This window comes from Lactuca saligna, chromosome 8 (genome assembly GCF_052625555.1).
Source record: "Lactuca saligna cultivar CGN05327 chromosome 8, ASM5262555v1, whole genome shotgun sequence".
In the NCBI taxonomy this organism is placed as follows: domain Eukaryota; kingdom Viridiplantae; phylum Streptophyta; class Magnoliopsida; order Asterales; family Asteraceae; genus Lactuca; species Lactuca saligna.
In genome coordinates this window covers 43,628,841-43,654,790 of record NC_136424.1, presented here as the reverse complement: position 1 = coordinate 43,654,790, position 25,950 = coordinate 43,628,841, and positions in this window count along the sequence as shown.

Genomic DNA, 25,950 nt, shown 5'->3' with positions numbered 1-25,950 from the left:
AAAACTAATTACGTAATATCTTCCAATTTGGAATTTTGACTGACTTCGGAACTCCAAAAAGGTTAGAGATTGCTAGAGGTTCACTTTCAAGTTCCAACATTTTTTTATCATCCGAAGCAAGGCTTCAAGTCCAGACACAAAACTAATTTCGTAACATCTTCCATTTCGGAACTCTGACTGACTTCGGAACTCCAAAAAGGTTAGAGATTGCTAGGGGTTCACTTTCAGGTTCCAAAAGATGTTTGCGTAACTCTCGCATGTGTTATGAGATTGTATGCTTACCGGGCAAGGCCCGATGCTAGGCGAGGCCTGTCGAGTATATTATATGTTGTTTTGTAGTACATGTTTTTATGCTTACCGTGCGAGGCCCGATGCCGGGCGGGGCTCAATGATTGTATGGTATGTTATAGTCTTTGTGATTGTTTATATGTGCTAGTAAGGGTATGTGTTTATATGATTATATGGTTATATGATTATCTTTGTATCGGGTGGTGCCCAATGTCAGGTGGAGCCTGGTCATTGACAAATCTATAATCCGAGCGGGGCTTAATGGCGGGTGATGCCCGAGGCCGAGTGGGACTCAAGACCAGGCAAGGCCCGATGGAGGGTGAGGGTCCAGTATGTGGTTTATGTATGTTTGGTATGAGGTATCTTAGGGAACTCACTAAGCTTTGTGCTTACGCTTTTCAGTTTATGTTTCACATACTTTGGTTTTTAAATGGAAGAGCTTGGGATGATTGCAGATCATATACCACATGGTTCCGCACTCTGTGAATTACTTTGGTTTGATGATGTTTTGCTAAATATTAATTACATTGGTTTTTTGGAATAGATATGTATTAACAATTTATAAATCTAAAAACAAAAATTTAATGTCACTATTTTTGGGACGTTACAAGACCTATCATTTACTGCATTAATCTCTAAAAATGCATGTTATTCAGATTACATGAACAAATTGATAAAATAATCTTTATACCTAACTCATTAATGCAAGTGATTATTGTTGGTGCTAAGCGTTTCAGGTGCCCAGAGGTTCTGTTCCACATCCATAATCATAATGGAACTTGATGGGATTCATGAGACCACTTATAATTTTATCATAAAGTGTGATATGGATATCATAAAGGATTTGTTTGGTAACATTATTTGATTACATAGATTTAAACCTATTAATTTAAAGTAAACTTTTAAAAAAAAATCTTATGAATTTGATTGATGCATTGTTTTCTTTTTTCTATTTGTTTTGCATTTGCTGAAAATCGACAATTCATTAGAATCATGTGGTTATCATTACAGTAAAAGAAATTGGAAATATTTCCCACCAATTGAACATATTTTCCCATGTACAATAAGTTGACATATTTCCCCTGCACATTCAATTTATCACTTTTCAATCTTTCAAGCTCCTTTATTCAACACCACCTGCTAAACAACATTATATATCTTTATAATCTAAAAAAGTTTTCTTATTTTAAATGTATTTTGTAATATAAATCTAATCAGGTGTCACTGAAATTTGAAATTTTTTCGAAGGTTTGTAATTGGATTAAAATTATAAGTGAATATGATTTGTGAAGAAAAACGATGAAATCAACTTCTTTAACATTTTCTTGATCAAACTAAACCCAATTAGGAGAACCCATATTCTAATGAGTATATACATTGAGTCATCTTCAATATCTAAATCCAAAAAAGCAACAATTATTGGAATTCAGAGTGATCTTCCTGTTAATCAAAAAACAAAGCTACAAAAATACTCAAAAAAGCTAACTTACTGGAAAGAAGAAAAAAAAAAAAAAAAAAAAAAAAAAAAAGTGGTGTTTGTTTCAGGCATTTCATCGAGTACTTGATGTGCATCTCTAACAGGCAAGAAACAGTTCATAAATCCCTTACATTAAATTTCATTATTTTAAGTGTAGTAATGAATAGGAAAAGAGACAAATCCATTTAGTGTAGGTCAATATAAGCCACAAGCTTCTGGAAAACCATGATAAATATTCAAGCGGGGAAACATTAAATATGTTAGATTCATTTGGAAATCCACTTGAGGAAGTTATATCGAAATCATCAATTGGAATACGTTACTCGGTTGCTTATGGTTATGGGAATACAGTAGAGACGAGAACCATATAAAGAAGAAGCAAAAAAATCAAGAAACACTTGGTGTGCAAAAAATCAAAAAACATATATATTGGACTTATGCATATGTTTTTTCACGTCGTTTCTTAATGATTACCTATAGTTGCAAATTGAATGAGATAACCAACCGATTAAAGCCATAAAATAGCAACACAATTTTATTATTATCTCCATGATATCTCAAATCATATCACTTTATACGCACATCGAATCAATCAAGCTGAAAATGGAGAAATTCACCTGTACGGAGAACAGGCGCATGTAAATTCAGTTGTGGTGGCCTTGATAAGCAACGGGAACGATGATTTTGTGTTGCTGTTGCGGAGTTATGTGCTTCTATTGTTGATCGATTGGGGCTAAGTGCATGAAAATGTGTTGTTAGTGGGTTCGTTGGTTTGCTCTTAATTTTTGAGTGCGTTGTTGATCATATATATATATATATATATATATATATATATATATATATATATATATATATATATATATATATATATATATATATATAATTGAATATCTTCAGTTATGATATATGGAACCTGTTTGAGATTTCGGTTGAAGTGTTTGTCTTTCATGGCATAAGGTTGGGTTTGTTTTTTTTTTGTTTTGATATTTTATTTCTGCAAGATAATTGCAAAAGACAAAAGACATGAAAAAAAAAACTTTTTAACCTTTTTCTCCAAAAACAAAAAGTAGTAATTGATTTTGAAAAATATTTTTGAAGTTCTATCACTATAAGATAATTCTTTTTTCACCACTAATTTTGCCATCACCCCTGCTGTCCACTTCCGCTCATGCCACCGCCACCGCCACCACTTGGGCTTTCTTAAATAGATGAAATTGAGATTACACACCATATGCTTACTTATGTCCATCTCAAAATTATAGATCCAGCTATTAGAAATAAATACATTGCTAATAACAGTTTACCGACATAAAAAAATCCATCAAAAATATCAACAAACAGTCGACATATTTTTACCGGATTAGAAAATCTTATGTTGTTAGTTTTTAGCAAAATTCCTACGGTTTTGCAACACAAATAGAGGCATCGGTAATTTGTTGGTTAATTACGGACAAATTACCTTCTTGTTTCAATTAATTTCAAAAAGAAAATAAATAAAAGCTAAAATAGACTTGTAAAAAGATCATCATTCTAAATAAAGATAAAATTACAAAAATAGTTCCTGTGGTTTGGCAAAAGTCACAAAGGTAGTCCCTGATATTTTTTTTGATGCAAATGGTCCTTGTGGTTTGTAAAACTTGCAAAGTTGGCCCTTTTTACTAACACCGTTAGTAAAACGCCGTTAGGGACTGAATCTGTAAGGGCATTTTCGTCTTTTCAAGTATAAAGGGACTGAATTCGTAACATTTAATAAACCATATGGTCCATTTTTGAAAATTCTTTGAAAAAATGAATTAATTTGCTGAAGGAAAGAGGGAAGGTTCGAACTTACGAACTCCACCTCCCTTTATTGCCAAAGTCTTAACCAGTTGAACTGAATGTTCAGCTAGTTATTTGTTCCTAAAGCTAATATATATATAATAATGAAACCGTTAATATTTAAATAATAAATAAATTAAAAAAACATTTTTTTACCTAATTTTTTTTAATAAAACAAAATGTATTTTAGTCGTATTATAAAAAAAATTTACAAACAATTTTTATGTATTTACGTATTTCATCTTATTTAACATACATATTTCATTTTATTTAAAATACATATATCATCTTTATTAAATACATATAACCGAAAAATGGTTTAAAAAAAACCGATTGAACCAATCGTTTTGTAAAAACCGTTTTTTTTTTTTTTTTTTTTTTTTTTTTTTTTTTTTTTTTTTTGTTGTTGTTGTTGTTGTTGTTGTTGTTGTCGTCGTTTAGATACATAACAAAATCATTGTTAAGTTGTTTTTAATACACATAACCGAAAAACCGGTTTTAGAGCTTGCAAACAAAAAGAATTTATATATTTTTTTATGTTATGAGTAGTGTTAAGTATTATTATTTCAAAGTCATAAAAGAATATATCTTACAAAAACATATTTTTTCGGTTATGTGTATTAAAAACAACTTAACAACGATTTTGTTATGTATCTAAACAAAAAAAAAAAAAAAAAAAAAAAAAAAAAAAACAGTTTTTACAAAACGATTGGTTCGATCGGTTTTTTTAAAACCATTTTTCGGTTATATGTATTTAATAAAGATGATATACGTATTTTAAATAAAATGATATATATATATATGTTAAATAAGATGAAATACGTATTTGAGAACTAGCGACCCAAAAGAACTTATATATATTTTTTATGTAATGAGTAGTATTAATTATTATTATTTCAAAGTCATAAAAGAATATATTTTACGAAAACATATTTTTTATACGAAAATGTATATTTTAAAGACATAAAAACTATATTTTACATAAAATAAATACATAAAAATTGTTTGTAAAAATATATATTTTTATAATACGACTAAAATACATTTTGTTTTATTAAAAAAAAATTAGGTAAAAAAATGTTTTTTTAATTTATTTATTATTTAAATATTAACGGTTTCATTATTATATATATTAGCTTTAGGAACAAATAACCAGTTGAGCATTCAGCTCAACTGGTTAAGGCTTTGGCGTTAAAGGAAGTTGGAGGTCGTGAGTTCGAACCTTCCCTTTTTTTTTCAGCAAATTAATTCATTTTTTCAAAGAATTTTCAAAAATGATCCCTGTGGTTTATTAAATGTCACGAATCCAGTCCCTTTATACTTGAAAAGACGAAAATGCCGTTAATATTCATGTTAAAGTTGGATGTCCAATCATAAATGTTACCGAATAGAAATAATACCAAAATAAACTATCGGCAACATTGTTTGGCGTAGGTAAAAGGCTAGTGTGCATGTGAATATATATATATATATATATATATATATATATATATATATATATATATATATATATATATATATATATATATATATGTGTGTGTGTGTGTGTGTGTTTGTTTGTATATATTTTTTTTATAAAAAAGAAATTGTATATATTTATGTACTTAATAAATACTGATTTTTAAAAATAGGTATTTCATATGCAAAAAGTTTTTAAAAAAAAAGGTTTTTATATAGAAAATATAAGATTTTTTTTTAGGTAAAACTACGTTTTTTTTTGGATAAATATGATTTTTTTTAAAGAAAAAACATATTTGAAATTTTTTTTGAGAAAAAAAGTTGTAAAAAAGCTAAAGTTAGGATGAATTCTTAACAAAATTTTGAAATCTAGACCAAAAGGGTAAATGTTGACCAAATTTGTAATAAAAATTTAAATATGAGCCAAAAGTATAAGTTTTGAACCTAATTTGTAATAAAATTTGTAATTTGGGCCAAAAGTGTAATTTTTGAAAGTTGGATAACCTATGGACCAGGTAAAATTGTTAAATTGAATATGATTACCGGTTTTTAGGACTTGATTGAATAAAAAAAAATATATAAAGACTAAATCGTTATGAGGCCAATATGTAACGATTTTTTTTTTCCCTTAGAACTTCTAACTTGTTTATGATTTTCGAAGATACTATCTTCGTATTTTTCATGAAATATGTTTTCATACCATCTTTTTTTTTTGGAATGTAGAGCAAAATACCATTAGAAAAAAAAAAAACAAAGATTTAAGTGAGGAGCTCAAGCCATAACAAGAAAACGTTTAAAAGCGAAGAAGTACACCAAAAGGCTAATCATTCAAATTCAAATAAGACCTAAGCTTAATCTAGTTGAAAGTCAAAATACTAATGCCATCCTCCATAAGCATAATCGCGTGCCTTATGTTCCGAAAGACAATAGCGTTCCGCTCTTTCCATATAATCCATATACGAGGGAAAGCTTCAACTTTTGTATCTTCTTGCTGCTATCATACGCTTGGAGTATCTCCTTGAGATCACAAGAAGATGATGGACGAGGAAGAATCGATGACCATTTTACTAACATATCCGTACCTCAATAGCAACAAAACAGGAGAAAGAAGAGTGATCTAGAATCTCTTCCAACACCTGATAAAAAGGAAAAAGACTTTATGAAATCCCTCTCTTGAGCAAGTTTGAATAGATAGGAATCCTATTTTTCAGCATCCATCGGACAAAACAATTAATCTTGAATGGAATCCAATTGATCCATGTAAACATCTTACCATTCCTGCTATCCTTATCAAAGATCAAATGTTAAGGTTTAACCGAGAATATGCTCTCCCTTTGCCATTTCACAGACGCTGGTCCATGTCGTTCATTGAAAATCAGCCACATGCTCCACTAAAACAAAAAGTTGCTGACTTTCTCTCCTTTTTCTTAGCTGTCTAGACCGGCCCCAACTCCACATGTTACTTGTAACATCCCAAAAATCAAAGTAAAATTTTTGTTTTTAAAGGAATAAAAGTAGTTTCTAAAGAATAATGAGTCATCAAAAACATTTTTTCATAACATATCATAAAAATAAGAGTATCAAAACATAATTTCTCTTAAATCATAAAGACTGATGGTTTATATGTATAGTCATGCCTTCGCCTTGCCCTGATCCTCAGAAGTACCTGAAACATTTAAATCCATAACTGTAAGCCAAAGCTTAGTAGGTTTCCCAAAATACCCCACACAACAATACACATACAATGCATGCATAAAAGACCTACAACATGAGGCTCGACCGCCATTCAGAGCCAACAATATCCAAGATGGGCCACTTCCTTTAGGCCTATAGTATGAACTGGACTATGCGGGTCTCTTGGCGTACAACACATATGACATCCCTAAAATCACGGCAAAAAAAAAAAAAAAAAAAAAAAAAAAAAAAAAAACGGTTTCGTTTATGCTTTTAAAATAATTTCAGAGTAAATCCTTTTGATTTAAAAGGGTTGCGGAATTTGTTCCCAAAACAAAATGTGATAAAATAATATTTACCAATGCATTTCGTAAAGAAATGTATTTTCATTATATAATCAAAACTCAGGATTTCATGTTCCGATACAGACCAAAAAGCATAAAACGACATATTACAAGCCATACAACAGTTATATACATATACAGGCTTATAAACAAAATATCTTGATGATTCATCGCGCCACTACCTGTAATACAAAGAAACTGAGTGGGTCAGACTTGGGAGCTTGGTGAGCATATAGGTTTTTCAACCCTCAATAAATAAGTATATTTAATTCAACAATCAACAATACCATGATTACCTATTCTCATTATCCCCACTTTACGTCCCTAAAACAACATCTATTATAAGGAACCTAATCTAGGATTTTCATCGGGATGGACATTACTGCAAGGGGTTTCCTCAGCAATAAATGTCCTAAAGGCAACCATGAGGGGGATAGAGTACACCGGTGAGCACATCGTTCACAACACCTACAGGTTATGAGCCTGCTAGCGTTCCACTGGACTGTCTACAAAGAGTCTGTGGTCATCATCCATACTCCGCCAGATGACTAGATCAACAACAACATCGAGGCCTCTCATCATTTTATTTCATTAGAAATCCACTATTTACCCATGTTCTACCCAACATTTTTGTAGATAAAAATATATACAACATAATACGTGTATAAAACATTCAATCAATACTCATTTCAAATAACTAACATATAAATACACAACACGTATTTTACAGAGAATACTTCGTATTTATGTGTTAGAAGAAAGTAACTACACACTCTCACATATAAACAACAATATATATATACATAGCACATATTTAAAAAAAAATACTTCACATCTATTTGTAAGTTGAGAGTGACTATACACTCACATGATCAGAAGATGATCGGACAGCACTACGGCTTGTAGAAGTAGTATTCTTTGGTAGATCTGGAAGATCTTCACAAAAATTGGCTTCTCGCGAGCAGAGCTTCAGCTCGGGAATTGCACTTCTCGGGATCTTTGGGGCTTCGGGACTTGGGAATAATATCGGGGTTTCGGGTTATAAGTTGCATGCAAAACGAGGAAAATTGGGGAGAGAAAGAAAGAATTTTGGTAAAAGAAGTCGGCAGCCTCGCATGGCCTTTTATAGCAGCGAGACCTCGGCCTATGTTGGACGTACCGAGGCCCTACACTGGGCGTACGCCGGAAAAGGCTTCCACGTGGCGAACTTCGGGTGGAGGAACGTGGCCTCTTCTGGACCGGGGAAAACAGCAGTATGATGCGCGTACCCATCTTGTACACAAGGCGTACCTCGGTGTCGGCTTGTACACGGGGCGTACCTCCTTGTACGTTGGGCGTACCTCGCATCCCCATGCTCTCTTCGGATAAGCTTTGATATGCGTGCCACGATCTTCAAAAATTCATAACTTTCGCATACGAGTTCCGTTTTTGATGTTCTTTATATCCACACATAGGTGAGACTACGCCCTATAACTTTTGTTTAGACTTCGTCGGCTAATTTTGACTTTATTTTTATTATATTATTTTTAGTAGGCCGGGATAGGAAAACTCTGTTATAAATTCGTAACTTCTTCATCCGATGTCCGTTTTCGTCTGTCTTTTTACCGTTGGACTACTATCGACAAGATCTTCTTTTCTCGTTTAGATTGTTTTGGCTAAAAACCGCTCAATCTCAAATTGAGTATTCGGGATGCATACCGCTAAGTCGAAACTTCAAAAAATCATAACTTTCTCATATGAAGTCAGATTTGGGCGTTCTTTTTATGCACGCTATCGGTTTAACGTATTCTACGACTTTCATTTAGATCACTAAGGCTAGATATCATTTTATCTTAAATTCATTTAAGTCACACAATTAAGCAATTAAGCATAAAACACATAATACTCAAATAATACATTCATATTATTTCAAAATGAGTTACAAGGTTAACCTAGACTATTACATTGCTATTAATGACTAGCCCAGAAACACGAGCATTACAACACACAACTAGTACACCTTAACCCAACCATAATATATTGATATATACAACTAACAATAACAAATAACCACATGTAATCATCACCAATCTATGTGTCTAACATGTTGGGTTTAATACAAACAATCCTATGTGTGCATGCAACCTTAGTATTGGATCTATGTTTTCACCATTAGTTATACAATTTTATGAACACAAAAGGAAACCTGGCATGCTACTATAATTTTCGAAATTCATATATAAAATTAGAATACATACCTTTTGTTGTTATATAGCAACAACAACTAGTTCCTTGAATTTCCTTAGCTCTTGAAAGCAAGTACCACAAGTGTAGTACCTCTAATGGAGTCACAAACACCATATGCAACTTGGATGAAGAGGAGAAGAAAGGAGAGGCACCAAAAACGGCTGGAAACCCTAATGGAAGTGTTGTCCACGTTTTTGGGGCTTAAGGATCCCTTTTATACATGTAGGCTATTAGGGTTTACAACTAGGAAACCCTAATCTGACTGCTTAGGCCCTAAGCAGCCCATGGACTCCTTAAACATATCCCTTGGACGATTTCTAATGGGCTTCCCATAGAATTCGTTCAACCTATATATTATTAGGTGATCCATAGCCCAGTTATAATTATCTTATAATTACAACTTCAGTCCCCTAAGTTTAATTAATCTCTTTTAGCCACAAAATTAATTCTTAATTAATTCTTGACCAATATTAATTAAACAATATGATTTCTCCTTTAATATATTATTCTCATATTAATAAATCATATTTAAACCTTTCTCTTCTTAAATTATCCTACATATTGCTATGGTGAAGGCAACCCAAAAGGACCATGCTCATAATCGGGTCAAGTACATACCAAAACAGTTATGGACTTAGACACTAATCCAACAGTCTCCCACTTGGATAAGTCTAATAACTATTTTCCATATGACTTTAGAACCTGATCAGCAATCGTAGCTTTCAAAAGCCGCTGTCAACTCTGATCTTATCAGATAGCGTGTCCTCTAGATAAGGGATTATATATTCCTCCATTCTCAAGATATCGTATAGACAAAAGACATGAATTTCAATCATTCTCTCTACACTGTTTCCCGACTTCCGATTCATGACGACTGATAACAGACTACAATTGAACACATCAACTTAGTCCCGGCTTGGCCAAGCGCTTAGGTGTCATCACTAAATCATCGAGAGGCCCATAGATATCACTTTTATCCCACTTTGGGTAAAAGGAATGGATAAACTTTGACTCAAATGCTCGCTTGCATTTACTGATCGAATCACACACAACAATAAGTTTTATAACACCAAGTTACTGGTGTGTTTACTTATTATCAATGTGTAACTGACCAACAAATAACAACTCACACGTCTCAGCTTCAAGAATATACAATATTATCGTCTCACTAATCACTCATAATAAAACCATGAAGTGATCCAATTGAGCGTGGGTTTAATCCAATACTCTAATCTTATCAAAGCACTCATGAACTCTGCAGCAAACTTGTGCCATGTCTAAACACTTCAGACAATCTACAGACAGATTCATGACAGTCTTTATTCATACCTACTCCCAATGTATGACCGAATGCGGATGTTTGAATAACCTAGTTATTCGGGAAGTCAAAACATGCAAACTGAAACATAACAACAATACTTAATCCTATATGGCCCCAAACTTGTGAGAGTAAATAAAACCCTTATATTTATCCACCATATTGATTACTCATTATTTATCATTTATTGTTTCGGATAATCAACTTATTACTTGAATTACAACAACAATTGTCCCATGCTCTAAACATGCACACTTTGTTTCCTATGGTCCATGCTTTGTGAAATAGATCACCTGAAAACTTTTCCAATGATGCTCATTTCACAATTCCTTAATCCTAATTATTAGTGTAAGAACACAAGGTTCTTTGCTACTATTAGAATATGCTAGATTCTAACGTTTTACGCAACGATCCTTTCGTAAAGTCATATCACAAAAGTCACCAAGACTTGGCCAATGAAAATACAAAGTACTCTATCGGAAATTGTTACAAGACAATTCCATAGACGTGAAGTCTCACATTCAAATTACATTCATTTGAACATCCTTCTTGCATAAAGGTTTCTATCTAGGCATAGACTCTCAATATCCAACTCCCAAGATGGAAACATTTCCACATTTGCCATATGAAAACTCATTCTTAATAGAATCTTATCTATTCATAATAATGTCCATATGGTTCATCCAATACCATACTTCCAACTACTCACAAGAGACCAATCCTCAGCGAACTTTGGATCGTCCTTTGATAGTTGTTTAATAATTTTAGTCAAAATCCATTCTAGTCCTTTTTCCCTCTTAATGTGCTAGACATTTGAAAAAATTTAGAATGGTAAAATATTATAACCTTTGCAATCGATCCTATACCCGAAGCGTATGGGACACGATGCATAATGTCTTACATAAAGATATGATACTTTACCAATCTTTTGCCATAATATTTTATGTCATGTTCTCACAATTCGAACTATGAAGAGGGATGCCGTAATCATAATCGAATTTTAAGAACACACAATGTACCCTTTGACTGAAAATATTAAAATTTCTTAATCTAAGCTTTAGATTTTGAAACGAAGTATAATATTCTCTCCCTTAATTATAGCAAAACAACTTTTCAACCCATGCAACTTTGCAAATTTGAATCTTTGTTTTTCTATAAATAATATTGCTAACTTGCAATACTCTCCATAATAATCATACAATCATAACACTTATGCTCCCACTATCATGATGATTATCATATAAGCACAACAATTATGCTCCCACTAGCCTTGACATGTATTCAGAAAACAAATGAACTTCCAGAAAACAATGCCTATTGAATTTCTGAAATTCATATTTCTAATACCAGATGCTTCGATAAGCTTTTATCTAAGCTTCTTAAACTTATACACCTTCACCTTAGATAGCTCATATGTGTGATTAAGCAATTTAGAATTTATGTTACTAAGTTCCAAATGTTCAAACTAATTGCCAAATCTCACAATTCGAACTATGGAAAGGGATGTCGTAACCATAATCGAATGTGAGAATACAATTTTCACAATTGTTATCTTCTTAAAACCTCTCTTAGTGAAAGTATTTCCTCACAGTCATTTTCATGAAGGAGGGAATCTTATGACACTTAGATTTTATGGTGTATGAGTTCCTATCCATGTGAATTTGTCAAAACCAAGGTTTGCGACAAATCCAAACTCATATGGACTGAACTTTCTTAATCTTGATTTCTTGCCCTATGGTAACACGAGTGCCCACCATGTCTTCCAAGTAGTTTAGTAACTTGTCCTTACATATCAATGTACTTTCCATCGACTAAGGCTTTAGTATGTATTCAAATGAGAACTCATAGAACTCATATACACAATTAACTCAATTGGAATGGCACAAAATAATGTTAGCACGATAGATTGTAAACCTCAAGTCGTATGCTAGTGATGATCGATAAGGTTTATTCTTGATTTGTTCTTGAAACCTTTTAAGACCATTAAGACTCCCACTGACTCTTTGACATATAAGATTCTCTTGTCAAGAAACATTTCTTGACAAACCAAATATTCAAGAGTTAGTGTAGTTCTTATCAAGACAAAACACTTCACACAATTAGTCCTAGTTGGTCTTTGTCTTATCCAAGACAGCACAACTTACCAATTTCAAATGTGCAAGAATAAGAAAACTTTTCCAAATTCCACATTTGATGAGTGTTATAAACCTACTTAAGACTTTTCACTCAATGTCACAATCTTGACTCTAAGACTTGATATTGGAACGAAGTATGATTGACTTATTGATTTAACCATTTCTACAATACTTGATACCTCTTCTTAGACATGCAATTGCACTAAGACTCACTTAGAGGATCTATTGAGACACGGTTCTTAATCTTTAAGACTTATCATAAAACACAGTAAAAGGTACTCTCCCTTCTTCTTAGAAAAGAGAAACTTTTATCTTTCTGCCTACTTGATTCTTCTTTATTCGTTCTACTGTTCATTGAAACTCTTTCTATCAACTTAGAATTACACTTAATCTTATAAGTATAATCACATTTACTAAACTTTAGTAAATCATGACGAATATCTTTGTCACTCTTGTGGTGGACTTAATCAACGCACAACCTAGTGTACTTGATCTCCTAGTCCTTCAACTGACACTTTGCCAAAGAATTAGTCTAAGTTTCCCAAATGTGAAAGCTTTCCATTCATCATACAATACACATTGCATGATTCCAAGTTTCTGTCCAATTGAAACTTGGGCGATGAGAAACTATCCTTACATGGTAAACTCTTGACACTTCCACAAATAATACAATTAAGAATCGAATCCATTATTGCTAATAATAGAAACATTCAAACATCAATTTTTCATACATGCCATCGCAAGGATAAATAAATAAGATAAAATCAAAATTCATTTTATTGCGGAAAAAATTTGTCCTTACAATGTAATTCAATTGAAAAACTATGTTATTACATATTTCTTAACAATCTATTCTAACTCCAAGTAGTAGCTCAAGAATCCATTCTTCAAGTAATGCGATCGAAATCCATTTCTTCATGATTAGATTCAGCTCACTACTTTTCTCAAGCTTCCTCTCTTTTCTTCGATCCTACAAAACATCAAAATGTAATCTTATCACATCATGTATTAAGAATCTAGAATAGGAACTCAAAAGAGTTAGATAATGGATTTTACCTGTAGTAGAGCCATACGTCTTGACTCTCCCATCTCTTAGATCTTTCAGGTAGTTAGGGCAACTTCGTCTCCAATGCCCCTTCTCTTGGCAATAAAAGCAAATGGACTCCTTTGGCACAACACATCGGACAATCACAGACTTAGTTCTTTCTGGACTTCTAATGTTGCCAGTGTCCATTGAAGTTTGGGAGTTTGATTCACTAGACAAATTTGCTTGACCAGCATGCCAAATCATTGTTGATTCAGCAGCTATAAGCAAATAGGTGAGATCAATTAGGGTCACGTCGTGGTCCATCATATAGTACTCTCTAACGAACTTACTATATGATTCAGGAAGTGACTGAAGAACCCAGTCAACAGCCAACTCGCTTGAAATCTCGACACCCAACATGCTTAACCTATCAATGTGTGACTTCATCCCTAAGACGTGTGCACACACAGGTTTCCCATCTTCGTGTTTACTCGCCAAAAGGGATTGAGTGAGCTTGAACTTTTCAAGCCTTTGAACTTGTGGGTCAGGGAGAATAATTGGAGGAAGTGGAGGAAGTGAAGCGTGACTCTCATTTCCTTGATCGTATCTCGGAATGTCATCTTCATTTGGAAAGCTTGTTCCAAAGGATTTGGGAAGACCATTGTAAGATTCAGACATCTACAAAACGGGAGAAAATTCAAGTTATGTTGATTAGAATTCTTGATGTAACACCCAAATGAAACATCAAGCTAGGATCCAACACAATACTCTACAACCTAGAAGAGGGATGCCGTAATCTAGTTGCAGAATATCTGAAGGTAGGTAAATGACGATTTACCAATTTCCACCATGAAAAACGAAAAAGAAGTTTAAGTTTTAAATGAATTGAAACTCCTAGATCTTTTGAGATTCATTGAACTTTTCAATGGCATGTTTAATCTCGTTTATGCCCTACTATTTGTGACTGGGATGCCGAGGATCACAAACAAGGTGTGAATAACCATACGAATCGCGTGGTGCGCCCAATGCTACTATCACCTAATCAATGTGCCGGTTAGCCACACACGCTCCATTGATCTATGATAAGCGTCGAACCACCCTTCTCCACCAATGTCATCCCCAAATTAGTGTGCCGGTTAACCACACACGCTCCACTAACGTTTGACAAGGGTACAAAGTGTAATTCCATGGGATAGCATACAATTTCACATTTTGCCTAAAGTAACTATGATTTGGGAATTTGAAAAAGCATTTAGTTACTTTGTACTTCATTATACTTATAATGGAAGGTTTATGTCCTATCCTACCCGTTCGGCTAACGACCCTCCACTAGTCAAGAGTGCGGTGGGTAAGAGTGGATATCCATTCAATCGCCATTTTATAGGCAATTTCCTTAAACACCCCTTATAGACTAGCTTCGTGAATGAGGCCTACTAACGGTAAGACTGACTTTTTAGTTATACATATATAATATTAAACTTTTAATATTATACATAGTATAAGGGTGTATTTTACACTTTTAAAATACTAGGTGGTTTAAATTATACTTTTATTAACCAAAATCATTATGGATTTATTAACTCTCTTTTAATTATACACTTAATTAATTTAATAAAACCATAAGGGTTTAATTTGGACTTTTCAACATTAGGGTTTTGGAATTTAGACTTTCAAAATTAACTTTTAATCAACAATTTAAATTCCAAAACTTGAGGGCAAGTTTTGAAACTCTTCAAAACAATTAGGTTTTAATCTCACTTAAAATTTTCGAATTTAAGACATTTAAATTAAAATTTTAAATATTAAGACTCTTGATTTAATAATTACCATAAATTAAACAATTAATTTAAATTATTAAATCACAAGGGATTATCTAGATCATGAGGATAATTACCATTTATACATTTAAGATATCCTAATCCCTTGAATCCCTCTTTAAATCTCGAAAATAAGGGATGGGATAATTCAAGATCTTTAATTACCATATTTAACAATTAAAAGATAATTACAAGATATGGGATTATCCAAATCCCTAAAATTTAGGATCTAACCTTGGGGAAGGAGGTAATTTCGAAAACCAAGGGTTGGATAACCCTAGATTTCAAAATCATGGAGGCTAAGGAAAGGATTTGGGAAACCCTAGCAAAAATCGCCATCTAGGGTTTTGCAACCCTAATTGCGAAAATTGCCTAGCCTTTAGGGTTTATTAGCCATAAACCCTAATATGTCAAGTTCATAAATTTGAATAAAAGCTAATTGAAAACAAAAACCATTGGCTCTGATACCACTGTTGGGTTTAATACAAACAATCCTATGTGTGCATGCAACCTTAGTATTGGATCTATGTTTTCACCATTAGTTATACAATTTTATGAACACAAAAGGAAACCTGGCATGCTACTATAATTTTCGAAATTCATATATAAAATTAGAATACATACCTTTTGTTGTTATATAGCAATAACAACTAGTTCCTTGAATTTCCTTAGCTCTTGAAAGCAAGTACCACAAGTGTAGTACCTCTAATGGAGTCACAAACACCATATGCAACTTGGATGAAGAGGAGAAGAAAGGAGAGGCACCAAAAACGGCTGGAAACCCTAATGGAAGTGTTGTCCACGTTTTTGGGGCTTAAGGATCCCTTTTATACATGTAGGCTATTAGGGTTTACAACTAGGAAACCCTAATCTGATTGCTTAGGCCCTAAGCAGCCCATGGACTCCTTAAACATATCCCTTGGACGATTTCTAATGGGCTTCCCATAGAATTCGTTCAACCTATATATTATTAGGTGATCCATAGCCCAATTATAATTATCTTATAATTACAACTTCAGTCCCCTAAGTTTAATTAATCTCTTTTAGCCACAAAATTAATTCTTAATTAATTCTTGACCAATATTAATTAAACAATATGATTTCTCCTTTAATATATTATTCTCATATTAATAAATCATATTTAAACCTTTCTCTTCTTAAATTATCCTACATATTGCTATGGTGAAGGCAACCCAAAAGGACCATGCTCATAATCGGGTCAAGTACATACCAAAACAGTTATGGACTTAGACACTAATCCAACATAAAAAACTACTACAATATATCAACAACATAACATACAAATCATATATACTATAGTACAAAATATAGTCAGAAAATTCACCTCATATACGAAAGCAAAATCCCTACAAGTCGTCACACACAATAAACAGGTACCACACCCACCTAGAAAAATAAGGATAAATCTTCAATCTAAGGCTGGAACCCGAAAGTTTGATCTTAAGTCAAACTTGGTCAAAAGTAAAAGTCAATAGTCGAGTCACCACACCGTGGCCAACACCATGGCCATGCCATGGTGGCTAAACGCCAAAACAGTTGTGAAGTCCCTCGCCACCAAGTCGTGGCAACAACATCGTCACATTGTGGTAAAGTTCTGACCAGCTTAATCCATTAAGCTCTTAATCCTTATTTCCAGAGCTCCAAATCTCATATATGGATCGATTGAGGCCATGCAAGGATAAAGTTTCCAACTCTATCCATTATCTAACCTCTAAAATCCTAGATCTTAAACCCTAACTCAAAAGGGGACCAAATGATCTAGAAAACTCATGCATGGTTGATTTATGATCAAGATGCAAACTTTGTGGGACCATGAGGTCCAAAAACCAGCATAAATCTTATCCAAGGTCATAGAGTTTCTTCAAACTAAAAGCATTCATTTCCAAAATCCAAAAAGGGACTTTATCACATCCAATGTTGCATAACTCATTAGGCATTCCTAGCGCAACCGACTAGCGTCTAGCGAGTATTCGATGTAGACGGTGAGTAATTGAAAGACCCTAACTTTCGTATTTATGAAAGACCCAAACTTTCATACATAACAATATAGTTACCCCAAAACATGCTACTTGCATATTCATAAAAACAATATTTTACATTGATAAAGAGGTTACAAACTACTGGATACAAACCGACTATTTTAAAGTGTTATATATTACATTACTTGCCAGGATTCTATAGCTTTATACATACGAGAATGCAAAATACAATAGTTTCAAACTATTCGTAAACTTCTATCAATGCAATAGTTTCAAACTATTCAAAAATCTTCTACCAATATATAACTATACTGGATGCTTATCTCCTGCAATTTGATAAACATTGAGAGGGTAAGCGGTGACGCTTAGTGAGTTCAATAATAGATACAATATAACGTTATGCCATATATATACTTCAATATGGCAGAAGAAAAGAGGAACAAGGATCATCAAGGGTATATGTGAATCATGTGACAAACATTCCATATCAATCATTCATTTGATTTAAAGATATACAATCAATGAGACATAACAATTTCCATACTTGATATACATCAATAAAGCTTTGGCCCAAATGGCACAAAAGACATACAACTTCGAATTAACATTTTGGTAGATTTCAGGCTTATAGCCCTTTCAAACCTTCTGCCAGTACCATAGAATAGAAATCATTCTCTTACGGAGACATGTTCTACATGGTCAGAGGTTACATACCAGTACCAACGTGAATCTAAGTCCTTTCACTGATCACATGGTCAAAGATATTTCTTTGCTATTAAAAATAACGAATAAAATTAACCCGGGAAAATGACTCGGAATAATAACACTGAAAAGCAGATAACACATATAACACATAACATACAATTGTTTCGATAAATTAAACTCACCGTGAAATAACTGGGTGCTAAAATATTAATTTGGGCAGTACTTCAGCTCTAAATATGACTTTCGTCGTTGAAAATCGGGAGTTTTCTTGAAACTGGGCTCTACGAAGGTAGAAATTTAAAACCTAAAAGATGAATTTTTTGGGCTTCTCGGGAGTCTCGGGGCGTGTTTCGGGTGCTAAAATTGATACCGGGGCTTCGAGGGAAGTGGAAGAAGAGGAAATATATGTTTAGGGGTAAAAAGTGATAAATTTCCAAAATTACCCGAGAGGTCTCGCAGATCCTCTATGTATAGGGAGGGAGGAGCTCGGATACGAATCCAGGAGGAACATGCGGCAGCAGAGAGGGGCTCCAGATGGTGTGCATGTGAGGGAGGCAGGGCGAGTCAGTAGCGAAGCAGTTCAGTGGCAGCAGCAACGAAGGGCAGGTGGAGGGGCGAGGTTCGGACACGAGGTGAGGCACGCATCGGACGCGCATTGGACCAATGCTTCGACCGAATCAAGAGGCAACACGCTTCGGATACATGTAGAGCGGCTACTATTCATGCGATGTGGCAGCACTATTCATCCGAAATTTCTCGATTTTTGTGCCAAATCTTGTAAAATCCATAACTTTCGCATACGAGCTCCGTTTTGACGTTATTTATATGCACGCGTAGCTAAAATTATGCTCTACAACTTTTGTTTAGACTTTGTCGTCTAATTTTGACATTAATTTTAATATTATTATTTTTAACACACCAGGACAGGAAAATCCGTTAAAAATTCATAGCTTCTTCATCCGACATCCGTTTTCGTCAGACTTTTTACCGTTGTACTACTAATGACGAGACCTTCAATTCTTGTTTTGGTTGTGTCGGCTAAAAATCATTCAATCTAAAATTCGAGTTTTTAGCTGTCTACTGCTAAGCTGAAACTTCGAAAAATCATAACTTCCTCATACGAAGTCAGATTTTGGCGTTCTTTTTATCGAAATTCTCGGTTTAACGAATACTAAGACTTTCATTTAGATTACTAAGGCTAAAAAATATTTTATCACAAACTCTCTTTTTACGTCATTCGGCGTCGTGTCGGTTTTGTCGCGGATCTTCGATTGGTCATAACTTCTTCGTTATAACTCGAATTTCGATGAGATTTTCGCCTAAATGTTTCTAACGAGATTATCTACAGCTTTCAATAATAAAATTTTACTTATTTAAAATTTTATATTTTCGCTATATTTCACTATTTGGCTTTTAATTGGAATCTTATAAGACTTCCAATATTTTATGAGTGATTCTAAACATACTTTTACTTCATTTCTAGTAAAAACTATCTGTTAGAACTCAACATTCAAATTCACATAATATTTCATAATATTATTTACTTAAAACACGATTTCAAAATGTGTATGTTACAAATACCTCCTCCTTTTGAGGATTTTGTCCCCGAAATTACATCGATTAAAATAAAATGGGATATTTTGCTCTTATCTCATTCTTATTTTCCCAAGTATAATTTGGGCCTCGATGGTGTTTCCACTTGACAAGCACCAACTCCACTTCTTTATTATGTAGATTAGTTGTTCTTTCATTCACGATCTCTTTCGGCTCTTCTACATATCTTAACTTAGTATCCAATTTCACCTCAGATAATGGAACTGTCTCATCATTGATGCTCTAGCATTTGCGCAGATAGCTTACATGAAACACATCATGAATACCTGCCAAATCTTCAGGTAATTATAAGCGGTATGCTTGCTTTCCAATTCTTTGGATGATTTTGAAAGGACCAACAAATCTAGGGCTTAGTTTTCCTTTCTTTCCAAATCTCATAAGGCCTTTCCATGGGGATACCTTCAGCATTACGAAATCACCCACTTGAAATTCTATGGGTCGCCTCCTCTTTTCTGTATAGAACTTCTGTCAATCCTGGGCCGCTTTCATTCTTTCTCGTACAATTTGAATCTTGTCGTTGGTGTCTTGAATCATTTCAGGGCCTCCAAGGATCTTCTGTCCATAGAATAGCAACCTCCTTTGGTTCCTCTTGGCTAGGACCTCCTTCTTCTTGAGAAACAACACCACAAAGGTAAAGAATGCCTTCATTTCTCTCTCAAAACGCTCAAGCACTCTAGGGTTTCTCTCTATGGGCTGGTAGCTGCAAATAAAGGCCATAATGGCCTTTAAATAGGTCCCAAACCTGAGAAATTAGGGTTTCTTGCGTCAGCTCTGACTTGGAGAGTCGCTCCCCTGACTCGACGAGTCCCCTCATTAACCACGTCATCCAGTCGCGACCAGACTCGACGAGTCTAAGCACCAACTCATCGAGTCACCTTACATAATTAAAGAAATACAAAATAAATCAATATACCTGGGAAACTGGGTGTTACAATTCCCCCCCCCCCCCCCCTTAAATCAGACTTTGCCCTCGAAGTCTCGCTCAGCAAATAACTCTGGATATTGCTCACGCATCTCTAACTCCGGCTCCCAAGTCAGCTCAGACCCCTTCCAATGTTGCCACTAGACCTGATTGAAGCGTGGTAACTATTATTATACGAGAATTGGACAAGAGGTAAGTATTTATCCCAGTTACCACCGAACTCCAAGACACATGCACGAAGCATATCTTCTACTGTTTGGATTGTTCTCTCCGTATGACCATCTGTCTGGGGATGATAAGCTGTGTTGAGAGCAACTTGAGATCCTAATTCACGTTGCATACTCGCCCAAAAGTGAGAAGTGAAGCGAGTATCACGATCGGATATGATCTTTAGTGGCACACCGTGTCTTGCAACAATTTCATCCAAGTATACTTGTACGTATTTCTCCATTGGAGCCGTTTCACGCATGGCAAGAAAATGAGCACTTTTAGTCAGGCGGTCGATGATTACCCAAATGTTATCATGCTGTTTAGCAGTCTTTGGCAATTTGGTAATGAAATCAATGGATAGTTCTTCCCATTTCCATACAGGAACACTAAGACTTTCTGGGGTTCCATATGGCTTTTGGTGCTCTGCTTTGACTTGTAGGCATACTAAGCATTCTGGTACATATCTTCCAACGTCTCTCTTTAATCCAGGCCACCAATAATCAGCTCTTGCATCATAGTACATTTTACTTGTACCAGGATGGATTGATAGTTTAGATTTATGGGTTTCATCTAAAATCTTCTGTCTCAATCCACCAATCTTTGGAATTCACGGCCGATTCTTGAATACTTTTAATCCTCGTGGATCATCAAGTAAAGCATCATTATAATGTATCATCCCTTCTTTCTTCACATTTTGTCTTTAGGGCCTCTTCTTGCCATTTCTCTAATTCATCTAAAATAGTGAATTTTACTGTAGTATGAGTAATAGCATAACACATACTATTGCGATAAACCTTTCTGCTAAGTGCATCGGCAACTACGTTGGCTTTTCCAGGATGATATAGGATTTCACAATCAAAATCTTTGATCAACTCCATGGCTCGTTATTGTCTCATATTCAAAGTTTGTTGACTGAATAAGTACTTGAGACTTTTGTGGTCGTTAAATAGTTGGAATTTTGTACCAAAAAGATAATGCCTCCATAGTTTTAGGGCAAATACCACTGCAGCGAGCTCGAGATCACGAGTGGGGTAATTCTTTTCATAATATTTCAGTTGTCTTGAGGCATAGGCTATCACTTTGCCACGTTGCATCAACACATAACCGAGTCCCAATCTTGAAGCATCGCTATATACGGAGAAATCATCTTCACCTTTTGGGCGTGATAAGATCGGAGCATGAGTCAGAAGATCTTTTAGAGTTGAGAAAGCTTTTTCTTGGGCTTCACCCCATTCGAACTTCACTTCCTTTCGTATAAGACTCGTGAGAGGTATGGCTATACGAGAAAAGTCTTTAATGAATCTCCGGTAATATCTTGCGAGACCTAAGAAACTACAAATTTCGAAAGCATTACGGGGCACTTCCCAATTTTGAATGGTTTCGATTTTGATAGGATCTACAGATACACCATCACTAGAAATAACATGGCGAGAAATTGAACTTGGCGAAGCCAAAATTCACATTTCGAGAAATTTGCATATAGTTTCTCCTTTTGAAGAAGATATAATACCGCACGAAGATGAATGGCATGATCAGCTTCAGACTTGGAATAGATTAGAATATCGTCAATGAATAGGATGACTGATTTATCGAGCATTGGGCGGCATAGACGATTCATCATATCCATGAATATAGCATGAGCATTTGTTAAACCAAACGGCATAAAAAAGAATTCATAATGCCCATATCGAGTACGAAAAGCAGTCTTCGGTACATCCTGCTCGTGAACTTTCAGTTGATGATAGCAGATCTTAGATCAATCTTTGAAAAATAGCTAACACCCTGAAGTTGATCGAACAAATAGTCGATGCGAGGTAGTGGGTACTTGTTCTTGATAGTCAACTTATTCAGCTCACGATAATCAATGCACATTTGCATTGATCCATCTTTCTTCTTGACAAAAAGTACCGGAGCACCCCAGGGAGAGGTACTCAGTTGAATGAAAACCTTTTCAAGTAGTTCCTACAGTTGAATCATCATTTCTTTCATCTCGGCTGGCGCAAGACGATAAGGAGTCTTTGCAATCGGAACACCACCAGGCACAAGGTCACTTCGGAATTCTACTTTCCTATTCGGAGGTAGGTCATGCAAGTCATCGGGGAAAACATCAGGAAATTCGTTAACAACAAGAACATCATTAACAATTTTCTTCTCCTCTTTTGAGACATTAATTGTGTAGACGAGATAGATAGAACACCCTTTCGATATGAATTTACGAGTTTTAAGAAAAGAGATTATTTTTAAGAGTCTTTGTTCACCATAGATACAAATAGGATTCTCCCCTTCAATAGGAATGCGTACTATCTTTTCATAGAACAAGAGCTCTGCGTGGTTCTTTGATAACCAATCCATGACGAGAATAATATCAAAGTTGGGCAAGGAGATAGGGATCAGGTTAACAAGAAAAGTATATCCTTCAATTTCTATGACACAATCCATATAGACTTTATCAGCAAGTAATGATATACTTCCCGTAGTATCTATGCGAAATGGTTGCGCGAATACAAAGCAGGCAATTTGAAAGGAATGCGCAAATTCGTAAGACACAAAAGAATCTGAGGCACCAGAATCAAATAAGATGTGAGCAGGTTTAGAGTTGACAAGAAATGTACCCGTCACAACATTCGGGTCCTCGCGTGCCTCCTCTGAGGTAATCTGGAATGCACGACCCCTAGCTTTTGGCACCTCCTCCTTTTTAGTTGGAGTACCCTTTGATTGTTAAACAGGGACTTGACTTCTTGTCGGTTGTTGAACAGAAGCTCAACTTCCTGTTATCTGACTAGTAAGAGTAGGGCAAAAACGCTTCTTGTGGCCAGTAATACCACATGCATAGCAAGTAACATCCTTTCTTGGGCAGGCCGGCTTTATATGACCCTTTTCTCCACATCCATAACAGACAATGGATTCCTTGTATATTTTGTGTTGGCCTGGATGATTCCTTCCGCAAATACGACATGAAGGCGATTCCATAGAAAAAGATTGTAATCTACCGCGTCCACGAGAGGCATTTTAAGTTTGAACTTGATTACCAGGTTCAGTCCGAACGGATTGAGCTGATAGAAAAGAAGGAACAGGAACAATTCTTTCAGTACGTGGATGCTTCGGAAAAGTAACAGTGGCACCACGTATTTCTAAGTCATGCTCATGTCTTCGAGCATATTCAACGGCTTTATCGAATGATGGAACTTTTCGATTGGCAACAAAATCGTGGATTTCATGTCGTAGTCCCTCCATGAATAACTGAATTTTCTCGTCTTCAGTTGGAATATACTTTGTAGCAAACCTTGATCTTTGATTAAACTGAGTTTCATACTCATTCACAGTCATTCCTCCTTATTTAAGCTCGAGGAATTCCTTCTCTAATCTCCTCCTCGTGTATAGAGGACAATACTTCTCCAGCAAACGCGTTTTAACATTTCCTAGGTTGAATTCTCCTGGTCAAACTCGTTGAGAACTTCATAAGTTGCTTCCCACCAGACCAAGGCTTCTCCGATGAGCATTACGAAAGCATAATTAGCCTTGTCTTCATTATCCACATGAGAAATACGAAACACTTTCTCTGTGTTTTGGATCCAAGTAAAAACAATAATGGGGTTGAGAACAACGGAAAACTCTGTAGCACCACTACTCTTGAAATCTTTGAATGAGGGACGCTTCACCTCTTCTTTTGAAGATTCTCCAATGGCTTTCTCTTTTCCCTTATCACCATTCTTTTTGTGTTCTTCAAGAGTCTGTCGAATAACACCTGTAAGTTTACCCAAGAGTCGCTCCTCACGAGGAGATACTGGAGTATTCACTTCCTCGGGTTGAGGACCTCCACCAACCTCAGGGGTATGACTACTAACCTGTTCTGCAATACAGGGTAACATTGTATTTTAGAATATTAGGGTTTATTATTACCTAATACTTTTACTTATATATATTTCCTATGGTTTGTATCCATATACTTACAATGATTAAGTTCATATATTGAACTTCCAATAGTTTAAGTCTAAATACCAATCCGTGGAATTTAGTTCACTCAAACTACTGCTCCGATACCATGGTTGAAAGACCCTAACTTTCGTATTTATGAAAGACCCAAACTTTCATAAATAACAATATAGTTACCCTAAAACATGCTACTTGCATATTCATAAAAACAATATTTTACATTGATAAAGAGGTTACAAACTACTGGATACAAACCGACTATTTTAAAGTGTTATATATTACATTACTTCCCAGGATTCTATAGTTTTATACATATGGGAATGCCAAATACAATAGTTTCAAACTATTCGTAAACTTCTATCAATACAATAGTTTCAAACTATTCAAAAATCTTCTACCAATATATAACTATACTGGATGCTTATCTCCTGCAATTTGTTAAACATTGAGAGGGTAAGCGGTGACGCTTAGTGAGTTCAATAATAGATACAATATAACGTTATGACATATATATACTTCAATATGGCAGAAGCAAAGAGGAACAAGGAACATCAAGGGCATATGTGAATCATGTGACAAACATTCCATATCAATCATTGATTTGATTTAAAGATATACAATCAATGAGACATAACAATTTCCATACTTGATATACATCAATAAAGCTTTGGCCCAAATGGCATAAAAGACTTACAACTTCAAATTAACATTTTGGTAGATTTCAGGATTATAGCCCTGTCTAACCTTCTGCTATTAAAAATAGCGAATAAAATTAACCTGGGAAAATGACTCGGAATAATAACACTGAAAAGCACATAGCACATATAACACATAACATACAATTGTTCCTATATATTAAACTCACCGTGAAATAACCAGGGGCTAAAATATTAATTTGGGCAGTACTTCGGCTCTAAATACGACTTTCATCGTTAAAAACCGGGCTCTACGAAGGTAGAGCTTCAAAATCGAAAAGATAAATTT